Source organism: Lygodium microphyllum, chromosome 4 (assembly GCF_053477565.2).
Source record: "Lygodium microphyllum isolate KBCC chromosome 4, Lygodium_microphyllum_v1.1.10, whole genome shotgun sequence".
In the NCBI taxonomy this organism is placed as follows: Eukaryota; Viridiplantae; Streptophyta; class Polypodiopsida; order Schizaeales; family Lygodiaceae; genus Lygodium; species Lygodium microphyllum.
In genome coordinates, this window is record NC_141138.1 from 45738353 (window position 1) to 45751651 (window position 13299).

A 13299-nucleotide genomic window follows, 5' to 3' on the forward strand; every position below is an offset into this window, starting at 1 on the left:
CACCGTGTCTCAAGCTTCAAACCACTTTGTGAAGTACTCAATTGCTACAATAATATACTACTTGTGAATAGTCAATGAAGGATATATTGGTCCCACAAAATCGATACCCCATTTTTCAAAGGGTACGGTAACCAAAATAGGATTTAAAGGTCACTTACAATTTTTCCTCGCATTGTGTCTTTGATAGACATCACAACGCTTAACATAACTAAAAGCATCTTGAAAAATTGATGGTCACCAATAGCCATCATGGAGAGCTTTTTAAGTAGTAAGCCATCTAGCAAAATGCTCCCCACATGCTGAATCATGGCACTCCTCAAGAATGAATCGTACCTTGTTAGGTACTACACAATGGCAATGAATATCTTCTACTCCTCTCAGATATAAGACACCTGCTAAATTGAAAAGCGTAATGCTTGTTGCTTAATCTTTCTCTTTTCAAACTTCAATAAAGTAGCCCCAAATCCTCTTGTAGATAAATAATGTGTTATAGCTGCATACCAAAGGAAGGGATGGAAGCTGTATCAATCTTAAATAAACCTTCAATGTCACTTCCTTTAGCTCCTCGAAATCCACAAGACATTCCACAATACTCTGCAGCTTTAGTGGCTTACTCCTAATCTCATAATCGAACTCCTACAAAGTGATTAACCACTTTGATAAACGGTCAGCAGGCAGTTGCAACTTGTTCAACACTAGTCTAAGGCCTTCCACCTTTGTGAAAAATACTACATTCTCATAGAGATTATAATGCCTAAATTTCTTCGTCACAAAGACCATTCCAAGGCACAATTTCTCCATGTACGTATAGTTGACTTCAGATATCCCCAACTCCCTACTAGCAAAGGAAATTGGTGGATGATACCATTTCTCTTCCCAAATTTGGGCATTGTAGTTGCTGAACCTCTTCTGAGTGCTTTTAGGATTGACACTTTTGCTAGTTTCTACTTCACATCCTCGAAGGATACTTGAGAGTCTTCATTCCACTCAAACAAATAGATAAAAGGTAGGAGATTTGTTAATGGCAACGCTCTTTCTGCTAGTGTATTGATGAATCTCTAATAATATCCTACTAATGACAAAAAGTTGTGCATCTCTTTTGGAGTACACGGCGGGCTCATAGCGACTATAACCTTTATCTTTTCAGATTCAGTTACAATACCAGCTGAGCTAAGCACATGGCCCAGTAACAACCCATAGGGTACCCCAATGACATGCTTTCGTGGGTTAAGAGCAATGCAAAACTATCTACAATGCTCAAAACTTTTCCTTAGAATGATCAACTATATTTCCCTTGTGGGGGCTACCCCTAGATCATTAATAAATAATTTCAACTCCTCTGGGGAGATATCACCTAAAGTCTTATCAGATGTTCATTGCCAAGAACCAGGCGCATTGCATAGACCAATGGCCATCACATGATACGCAAAAGTATCGAAGACAGTGATAAACTTTGTTTTCAGCTTGTCCTCCTCTGTAATGGCCATTTGGTTGTATCCAGCAAAGCAATCCATAAATGAATAAAATTCCCTACCCACTATTTGATCGAAAATCAAATCATTGAATGGTAATGGATAGTAATCCTTAACCTTCTTCTTACTAAGCTCCTTGAAATCTATGCAAAACCGAATCAAATTGTTCTTCTTCTTCCTGATAACAACTAGTAAACACCATTCTATGTGTTGAACCAAAAATATCAGGCCAGCTTTTTGTAGTTTTGTCAATTCTTCGAATAGCCCATCCCTTAATTCAAAAGGCATACACCTCACTTTTTGACACATAGGGTGACTACCTTCCTTTAAGGGGATAGTATGGATAGCTAGGTGACTGGGAGAAATACCTCTCAACTCATCATAACTCCAAGCAAAGATGTTGCGGAATTCCTAAATCATGGATACATGCTCCTCTCTTTCTTGTGAACTGAGCATGGACCCTAATCTGATTGGCCATGAATCATTCAAGATGCCAAGGTCCAACTCAATTGCATCCACATCCCTTACTCTCCTGAGCTTCTATTGGCTCATTCAAAGTTACTTGGTAGATATCCTCTATAGTGGACCCCTCATTAGATTTGACACTTGATGACGTCTCACTAGATGGAATATCTAGTGTATCAAACTCTGACGAGGATAAAGGAACTCTCTCACTTTGAGGAGATTTAGGATAGGCATTTACCACCACACATCTACACCTCTAACAAAGATCAACCTGCCAGTGGATATATCAACTGGACAGTTTGCTTGTAAGATCCATGGCCTGCCCAAAAATACTTGATAGCTAGGTCTCCAGGAAAACCTAATGACACACTAAAGTCCAGAATACATTTCATATTGGCAATAGTCACATGGACTTTAGTAATGCAACCTTCAAGTTGTCTTAAACTATCATTAGCCATTCGAGGAATTGTGGAGGCATCTTTTTTTATTTCTAATCCCAACCTCTCCATCAACTCCGAACTCATAATCTTGATAGAGGATCCCATGTCTACAATAGCATGATCCACCAATATTCCATCAACATATGTTGCTACCCTTCGTCAATGCTTTTCAGTATGTTCAAACCAATCATCTCCTACTCATGCTATTCCCAAGGGCTCAATGATATACCAAGTGCAAAGAATATTCTTAAATTCTTTACGCACCCGTGAAGACAACTTAATGAACTGTAGGAGGTTTACATCCAACTTAATGTCGCAAAAAAGAGCAATTACTAATTCAAATTCATGATAGCTAGTAAGAGCTCACTTCTCTTGCCATATCATTCTCTCCTTTGGTCTTTGAACCGGCTTTGGTACCTCTTTCTTGCCTTTTGCTATCCTCTTTGGCAACTCCTTATTCTTCTTGGGGTCAGCTTTACCATCTATGTCTTTTAGAGTTCCGCCTTTCATATTGGGATTAAGGATCTCTGTTCCCTTATCATCTTGTTTAGGGTTTTCCTCGATAGGTTTGACCTTGTCCTTATCGTCTTCTTTAGCATTTTGACCTCTCTTAGCAACTCGTAGATTAGAAGCTTCAGTGCATTGACACAAATAGCTTTGATAAGGCTAACTCCACTACAACTAGGTAGCTCCTCTACCATTGCTTTCTCTCTTTGTAGTATTTGTTTCGGCCCTTCATCTTACTGAAGATTGTTTCCTTGCGCTCGATGATTAACCAAACTTGATTGTTTACTTCCTTGCTGGAGAGAGTTGATCTTGCTCTAATATGTACTAGCTAAATGGCCAAACTTCCCACATATGTCACATTTACCATTTGGACAAATCCTAGGGAAATGTTGGCCACCACACCACTTACAACTGAATCTTGAGGGGGCAATCTCTTCAAGGCATCAACTCCCTATCCAATTATGTTGCTTCTTAAGAAAATTGACATCAAGAGCTATTTGCCTATATTGTTCAATGATCATGTCCGTATAGGGCTTCATCATACCCTTAACTTTGCTAAGGACATTCAAGGCACTTAACTCATAGCCGCGATCATCTACCTCTCTTCCATTGGCCTAACCACTTGGTCAGGAATTGACTATTGATTTCTTGAAACAATGGTAGGATTTATTGTTTGGCTTCCAACATTTGGTGGAGCCATGTGACTAGCCATAGGCATGGTCACACTAAGAGGAGCTGGCAACATAGGCACATTTTGGATCATGCTTCCTCTCCCATTAGGAGGACTCATGGATATCCCTTGACTTCATCAATGCCAAAGTATTCCCAACACCTAAACTCAAATTCCAGTTTTCCCTAGAGGTATAAGTCACTTGCAATCATAATTCTACCTCCACTGCTCTTGTAATAGTTGTATCAATATCTACAAGAGCAACATGGCTCAACTGCACTTGAATGTTAAAGTCTAGCATGTGCAAAAAGTTTTGCAATTAAGCAATAGTTGGAATAGGAATATAGGTTTGCAAGTTACAGAATACTTCCTTCAGTTTCTTAGCATACCCATGAACATTCTCGTGAGATTCTTGACGTGTTACATTGAGGACACATATCCAATACTGACTCCCCTTTTAGGGGCAAACTCTCTTCGAAAGGCTGCAAAGAAAAAGCCAATTGTAGTTATGGTTCTAGCTTCTAGGATGTGATACCATATTGTAGCTCGTCCTTTTAAATTCATATTAAAGAACATCATCACGTGTCCTTCATCTTGAATTCTACACAGCTGAACATTAACTTTTGGAATTCATTGATATGAAGTTGTGCATCTTCCTTTGCTAACCCATTAAAAATGGGTAGAGCAAACCCTAAGACTGGCAAGTTTGCATCCTTATTGGGATTGCAATGGGTTACGCCATGGTAACAAAATGATTTGCTAAAGGAGTTTGAGTGATCGGAACTATTACTCCACTCGAGGTGGATGGACTGATTGGAAAGGGAAAAGTACTAGAACTTCCTCCTCCTAACGGACTATACATCAAGTTGGAGTTATTGAGATCTTGCCCTTGTAAGGATATTGGACCACTACTTTGTTGAGAATATCTTCTAATAAACTCAGCTCACCATCTATCTTGTTCAGATCTTTCTTGCTTCTAAAGTTTGGCTTGACGGTCTTTTGAATCTATCTCACTGCCTTTGGGCATACACTAATAAATTGGTCCCTATTGACCGAGATTTGAAAACCACCACTTATTAGCAGATCGTGGCAAATGCACCAACTATCATGACCTAAAACAGGCCCGACACTAGCTCTAAGGCACTAGCCAGGTGCCTCCTCTACCACTCACCTCAAACCACCCCACACAGTGTCGTGCCGCTATGTGCACACAGTATGAAAAACTCTAGAGTGCGGTTTTCTTATTGATCAAGAGAGCCAATGCCATATTAATAATTAATGTTAGTGTCCATAGTGTGGATGGTTTAAAAATACTAGATTTTTGGACAAATTTAGCCCATTTTTGATATTTTAGATATTATCTCTTGTAAATATCCAAAAGCTGGAGACAACTTCTAGAATAGGATGACATGTAAAAGAAAGCATGTAGCTTTCAGCCATTTTGGGATGATTTTATGTAAAAATAAGGATTGAAAAAATCATGCAATGCGCTATTGCAATTTTCAAGCAATGAACAACACTCTGAACTGGGCGATAAAGAAGGAGTGATCTAGAAAAAAATTGGCTAGGTGTCTTGGTATTTTATCCCCCTTTCAAAGCCAATGGAAGCATCAGATTGGCGGTCTGAGTAGCATAGAGGAAGGTATTCTTTTATGCATGTTTTTGTCTACAAGAAATTTATCTTCTCATAATGCAGAAATAAATTGACATGCTTCACCTCTGTGAGTATTCTTCTACATCTTCTATTTCTTTGAGCCCCTTCTCTTATGTCTACTTCTCTTCTTGAATCTCCCTTCACCCTACTACTTCTTACCCCCGTGGTAGACTTTTGACCCCAAATGCTCTGACAGTGGTGAATCCAACATGAAAGTCGGCAGGAGGTATGTAAAGATGGGGGATTCTACAATTTGAAGCAATGGTGATACTTTACAATAGATGATTGCTTTGTTGTAGCAATAACAACAGCAATAGTTGTTGTTACAATAGCAAATGTAAACTCGGTAGAAAGTAGAAAGAATTGATTGCTTAGCCATGAATGCATTGCAAGCAGTGGGACAAGAATTGAAGCAGTTTAAGGGTCAAAATGTTTTGGCCTTCATCTGGTTGTATGAAGAAAATATGTTGTTTCATGGGATACCCGAGTATGCATGGAGTCGGTATTTCTCCCATTTGGCCATGCATGCATTTCATGATTGGATTGATGAGTTACATAGAAGAGATGCTAATTGGACAGCTTTTAAAAGAAAGCTTTGAGAGAAGAGTTTTTCTTGGAAGATGCAGGATTAGTAACTAAAAAGACATTTACAGATTGGCTTGAAAAGCCCAATACGTGAATTTGAAAGTCGGCGTAGTTGGATGCCGATGAGCAACAATCATTGGAGAGTCAAAAAATTGATTTGTTTCTGAAGGCTATAGATATTGTCTTGCAAGAGAAGCTAATTGATCATTTAGAAGATGCCTCTTTTGAAACGGGGTTGAAATTAGATTGGGCTAATGTAAGTGAGGTAGTGTATATGTTGGTAAAGAGAGAGTTCATGGAATTAAGATGGGGTATAGGCACCACACCTGCCTAGTGCTCAGAAGGGGGATTAAAATTGTAGCCAAGGCGCCTGTAGCTATGGCAGAACAATCGGTTATACCTATTGTTCTAACTCTTAAAGGTGATGCTGTGGATAAATTAATCAAAGACATGCGTGATTTGAGGCTGAATTTGACAGAAAACAATTTAAAGGCCAAAAAATTGGATGCCAAGGTAGAAGAGAAGGCTCGGGCAACAACCCAAAGACCGTACAAAGAAGGATACAAGAGGAGATACATTTGGTGTGATAGTTTACAGCATGAACAGTGTGACTGTATAACCTATCGTGAAGCAGAAGCAAAAAGTTAGTCTTTTGGAAAGATGGAAAAATACATGCAACAGAAACTAGACTTCCATTAGAGCCAAATTTTGGAAATGGTGGCATGTAGAAGAGGTTGGAAGATATGGCTGTAAGGTCAACATTTGTTGCCATAGATTCAAACACATATGGGTTGAGAATTGAAAGGATCGAAGAAGCTCGTAAAGGAGGCATGACTGAAGAAAAATCTCGTGTTTGGATTGTATATTAGATTGCGTGGAAAAGAGCAAGGACTGGTTGATGTTGATACAGTGGCTGATATTTTTGCAGCAATTAATATTGAAAACATTGCAAAAAAAAAGAGGTTATTTATGTTGACACTTTAGAGATGTATGAAGTCATTCAAGAGTTTACTAAGCATGAACATGAGAATATGGAAGAAGAAGAGGTAGAAGATGAAGACATTGACAAGACAGAGGATACTTCTTCTGACACTGTAGATCTGTAAGACTTTGGCATATGCCAGAGGATGTGTAGGTTAGGAGGGGGTGGATGTCATGCCACTATGCGTACACAGTGTGAAAAACTCTAGAGTGCGACTTTCTTATTGATCAAGAGAGCCAATGCCATATTAATCATTAATGTTAGTGTCCACAGTGTGGATGTTCAAAAATACTAGATTTTTGAATAAGGTTAGCCAAATTTTGATATTCTAGATATTATCTCTTGTAAATATACAAAAGCTGGAGAAAAATTCTAGAATAGGATGACATGTAAAAGAAAGCATGTAGTTTTCAACCATTTTGGGAGGATTTTATGTAAAAAGAAGGATTGGTGAAATCACGCGATGCGCAATCATAGTTTCCAGGCTGTGAACAATACTCCGAACTAGGAGATAAAGAAGGAGTGATCTAGCATAAATCTAGGCATGTCTCCTGGTATTTTACCCCCCTTTTGGAGCCAATGGAAGCATCTGATTATCAGTCTGAGTATCATAGAGGAAGGTATTGTTTTATGCACATTTTTGTCTACAAGAGATTGATCTTCTCACAGTGCAGAAATAAATTGACAAGCTTCATCTCTATAAGTATTCTTCTACATTTTCTATTTCTTTGAGCCCCTTCTCTTCCGTCTACTCCTCTCCTTGAATCTCCCTTTACCCTACTGTCTCTTATTCCCGTAGTAGACTTTCGACCCCAAATGCTTTGACAATGGCCTCAAGGCAAGAGCGTCAAAAACTTTGCGTTTGTATGTTTTTGTAGTCCAACGAATAGTTCTTTCCCTTCTCATAGGGAGTTCCTAAAGATTCTGATGTTATATACCAAATAACATACACACAGGGAGTACCCCTTAGTTGATCACTACAGCTCCACTATGGCTCTCCTACACCTCATGGATTGGCCCCAGGATGTGCTGTGAACATAAAACACACTTGACGCAAAGTCCACTCTTTCAATAAATGATCTAGGAGACGATAGATAAACCTCACCAAATAACTCCCAAGGAATTGAATATCTAGTCCTATGGCTTGGGATATCTCACGCTCTCAGTATCGATCCACTTATACAAGCAGGTGCTATACATCTAGGATAGGATACCATATGGTGCATCAATGCAAGTGTGAATATCATCATCATGCGCAAATAAATATTCATTGAAAATCAGCAACATGAAAGTGCGAAGACAATTCTTTTCATGATTTTCTTTTTCTACGATAGTGCTTCGTTGCTTAGGGCTAGCACCGAGCTTCCTCCCCTTAAGTGTAGACAACCACAAACTCTATATGATATGCACCATGAAACATCAAAATTTAATGTGCTTCAACCACTCAACAACCCCCTACTCCCTACCGTTTTAAATTTTACATGCATTGATAGGTGTAAGGCATGCTTTTTAATGCATTTTTCTTTATTGAAAGTGATAGAAACTCACTCTAACAAAGAGATAGGGCTAAACTGAGGCTAAACCTCATGCTTGGCTCTATCATACATCCAAAAATATAAAGCTTATTTTTTCTTATTTTTATGATGCAAAAAACTATATTTTTCTAAATTTTTTATTTTTTTCTATTTATGTATAGAAAATTACAGAAAATGGTGTGCAGATCGAATGTTGTATGCCCGCGTAGTGAGCGCCGAAAGGTCCCCAAGAACAAAATAACTCTACTTCTGCACAAAAAACAAGAGAGAAGACTTGCACGACATGAAGCAAAAGACTAATTGGGTACAATCTCCCCCCATGCCTTGTGTGAGCGCTCCACAAAGCATGTATTTGATATATTATTCATCTCCAAGCTCAAAAAATAGCCCAATTTACAATTAGTACGCTTTAGCTTTTGTGTTTGCTTTTGTCCCACTAAAGAATTAAAGCTATTGGTGGGCGCCCAAAGAGTCGGGCGGTGCCCAAATACAATGTCCAATAACAAATATTTAAATCTAGTGCCCATGCACATACAAAATAATAAATTAGTGTTAGACGCTTCAATAAATAAGTGCGTCAAAATAAATATTGGCTCCATGCCTAATATGCACGCCCATCAAAAATGATAATTTCTTCTAAATAACTTGAATATACGCTATTGCCCAGTGCTTTCCAACGCCACCGCTGCCTGCTCTTACACATCAACTAAAGCATTCACAATTGTTAGAAAATATTAAAATTAAACCGACAAAAGTGAATACCTAGCAGTCTTCAGCTATAAAATAAATAAATTGGTTGGAACTCAATCCTAACCTTAATTTATTATGAGTGCACACTCTAAACTCATAAATGTTTGTTAATTTAAATATGTATTTTACGGAATTACCCGCTATGGAATCACCCACTTGCACATTAAATTAACAAGACGCTCGAAAAGGACAGACGTTCCCATCGACTTTTCGCACAAGGAATCCACCTTGTGTATGAGCCCTGGCAATAAATATAATTTTACGGAATCCACCGCAAAACCTCATGGAATCCACCATGGAATATATCTCCTAGCATCATACTGGTATGCAGATCGGATGCTATATGCGTGCGTAGTGAGCGCTGGAAAGAACAAAAGAACTCTACTTTTGCATAAAAAATAAGAGAGAAGACTTGCACGACATGAAGCAAAAGACTAATTGGGTACAATCTTCCCCCATGCCTTGTATGAGCGCTCCATAAAGCATGTATTTGATATATTATTAATCTCCAAGCTCTACAAATAGCCCAATTTACAATTAGCACACTTTAGCTTTTTTGTTTGCTTTTGTCCCACTAAAGAATTAAATCTATTGGTGGGCGCCCAAAGAGTCGGGTAGTACCCAAATACAATGTACAATAACAAATATTTAAATCGTGCACCCATGCGCATATAAAATAATAAATAAATATTAGGTGCATCAATAAATAAGCACATCAAAATAAATATTGGCACCATGCCTAGGATGCGCGCCCATAAAAAATGATAATTTCTTCTAAATAACTTGAGTACGCGCTATCGCCCAGTGCTTCTCAACGCCACCGCTGGCTGCTCTACACATCAACTGAAGCATTCACAATTGTTAGAAAATAATAAAATTAAATCGACAAAAGTGAATACCTAGCACTCTTCAGCTACAAAATAAATAAATTGGTTAGAACTCAATCCTAACTTTAATTTATTACGAGTGCGCCCTCTAAACTCATAAACATCTATTAATTTAAATATGTATTTTACGAAATCACCCACTATGGAATCACCCACTTGCACATTGAATTAACAAGACGCCCGAAAAGGACAGGCATCCCCATCGACTTTTCACACAAGGAATCCACCTTGTGTATGAGCCCCAACAATAAACATAATTTTATGGAATTCACCGCAAAACCTCACGGAATCCACCATGGAATATGCCATCTGGCATCTTTTTTCCTAAATTAGGAAACAAAGTAATCCAAAAATTGTTGCAAAATCTAGAATCACGGGTCAGAAATAATAACTTTTGGCAAACCATGATTAGTGAAAATAATTTTCAAGAACAATTGAGCAGCTTGAGATGCAGTTAATGTTTTTTTGCATGGAATAAAATATGCTTGTTTGCTAAACCTATCGACAATAGTCCAAATCATGTAATGATTAGCTTTAGTGTAAGGCAAACCAATGATAAAATCCATTGAGATCTGTTCCCATGGTCGTTCTGGAATTGGTAAAAGCATTAATAAGCCATATTGTTTACCATGGTATCGTTTAACTCTTTGGCAAATTAAGCATTCAAATACAAAGTTAGATACATCAGATTCCACGTGTGGCCAATAAAAATCTTCAATTAGTGTATGGAAAGTAGAAATAATTCCTCTATGGCCTTGGTATGGGGGACAATGAATTTCATGTAAAACAAATGATCGAAATGGAACAATTACACATAATCTTTTTTCATAAAACATAAATCCATCAGTGTAAGATAATGAATCAATGGGAATCCAGTTATTTGTAACTAATTTATTCCAATCAGCTTGAAAACTAGGGTCTTGGTCATAAGTATCTTTCATAGGAAGAAGAGAGTCAAAAGATATCACAAAAATATTATGTATAGTCAGTCTTCTACTTAAAGCATCGGCAACAACATTCTCTTTTCTGGGTTGATATTGTATGAGTAGATGAAGAATTTGAATAAAAGCAGTCCATTTAATGTGTCGGTTAGATATTTGTGGTTGACTAAGGATATGTTTAATGCTTTGTTGGTCGGTTTTGATCATGAATTCAGATCTCCTTAAATAGTGTTTCCATTGACGTAAAGCTTGTACTATAGCTAGCAATTCCTTATCATAGGTAGAATACTTAAGTTCAAAGGGTTTAAGTTTGCAGCTAGAGTAGGCTATGGGATGAGAATCTTGCATAAGTACTGCTCCTATTCCAGTTCCACTAGCATCAGTGACTACTAGGAAAAATTGTCTATTGAAGTCAGGTAATTGCAATACAAGAGCATGAGTTAAAGCATGTTTCAGTAAATCAAAGGACTTTTGTTGATTGTCGAACTAATGATACACAATGCCTTTCTTTAATAGTTTTGTCAAAGGTAATGCAAGCAATGAAAATTTTCTCACAAATTTTCTGTAAAAGCTAGCAAGACCTAAGAAAGAATGTACGTTATTCGATTTTTAGGTATCGGCCACTTTAAAATTGCTTCTATCTTTTTAGGGTCAACTTTAATACCTTCAAATGAAACAATATGTCCTAGGTATTCAATTTGTGTTTGGAAAATTTCACTCTTTCTGGGATTAGCATATAATTGATTCTCTTTTAATAATTTGAAAACCAATTTAAATAAATATTCATAATGCTCATTCTCATTCTTATTAAAAACCAATATGTTATCAAAGAAAATAATGATACAATGCTGATGCTTCAAAAATATGTGATTCATCATACGACTGAATGTGGCTGGTGCATTAGTTAAACTAAAAGGCATAACAAGGAATTCATAGTGTCCAAATTGTGCTCTAAATGCAATTTTGAATATATCAGATGTGTCCAATCTTACTTGATAGTATCCAGATTTAAGATCTATCTTGCTAAATATTGCAGATCCTTGTAGCTTGTCCAGAAGATCATCTACCCTAGGAATCTGATATCTATTCTTAACAGTGATCTTATTTAGGACATGCTAATCAATGCACATGCGATAGGTACTATTTTTCTTATTCACTAATAGGACAGGTGCACCAAATGGAGAACTACTAGGTCTAATGAGTCCTCGGGCTAACAATTCTTCAGCTTGGGCTTGAATTTCTTTCTATTCAATTTGGTTATGTCTATATGGTGCTTTACATGGTGGTTATGATCCAAGAATTAAGTCTATCTTGTGATCTTCGGGATGTACAGGTGGTAATCCAGGTGGTAAGTCAACAGCAAAACAATCTTGAAATTGTCACTAGATTGCAAAGGCACAACTAAGAAATTTCTATGTTCAACATAATCACCAATTTTAATTTCTAAGTCATGCACTTCTTGTGTTCCATTGTATCTAGTGCCTAAGAATGTAGCCTTGATGCGATAATGTGTAGAAACAGTATGTAAATTCAATTCTTTGACCAATTTTGCAGAAATAAAGTCGTGTGTGCTCTCATCATCATGTAAAACAGTCTTTTCTTTACCATATACAAGACATTTCATTGTTAATAAAGAATGGGGATTTGGCATACCTAGTAAAGTATTTGAAGTAGTACCGATATCGTCATCGTCTTCCGTGAAATCTGGTATTTCTTCATGTTCTTCATCTTCTATTGCTCCCAAATAATTGATGTATACAATTGGCTTTTTGGATTAACAATTCACCGCTAGATATCCAGGTTGATGACATTTGTAACAGACTATGGGTTTGGCTTTAGATACATTATTGGTAATAGCAAGAAGCTTAGGAATGCTAGGATTTGGCTAGAGAGATGGCTTAGGGTTTGGATTTGTGTTTGATGGTAAATCAGGTGGTCGTGTCCAAGATTTACGAAATGAAGATGGAAGGAAACTATTTTGATTGAATCTTTGAAAATTTGAATTGAATTGTTTTGAACCAAGGTTACCATTAGTTTGAAATTGTTGTGGTCGCTTCTCTCATCCTCGAATTTTGTCTTCAGTGTCATGGGCCAAGGAAATTGCATCTTCGAGAATTGTTAGCTTGAACATGTTGACTTCCGCATAAAAATATCCAAGTAAGCCAGACATAAACTTGTGTTTATGGGTTGCTTTAGGTACATCTTCGAGCATTTGAAGTTGCAATAAAGAATTTCAAAAATTCTCGGTATATTGTGAAATAGGCTCGCGATCCCTCTATTGCAGAAGATCCCATTGTTTGATTACTTTTTCGTGGAGTTGGGGTGGAAGGAAATTCTGCAAATATTTCTTTTGGAAAGTCTCCCAAGTAGTAGGACAATCAATGCTCTTGCGGACAAGAGTCCACCATAGG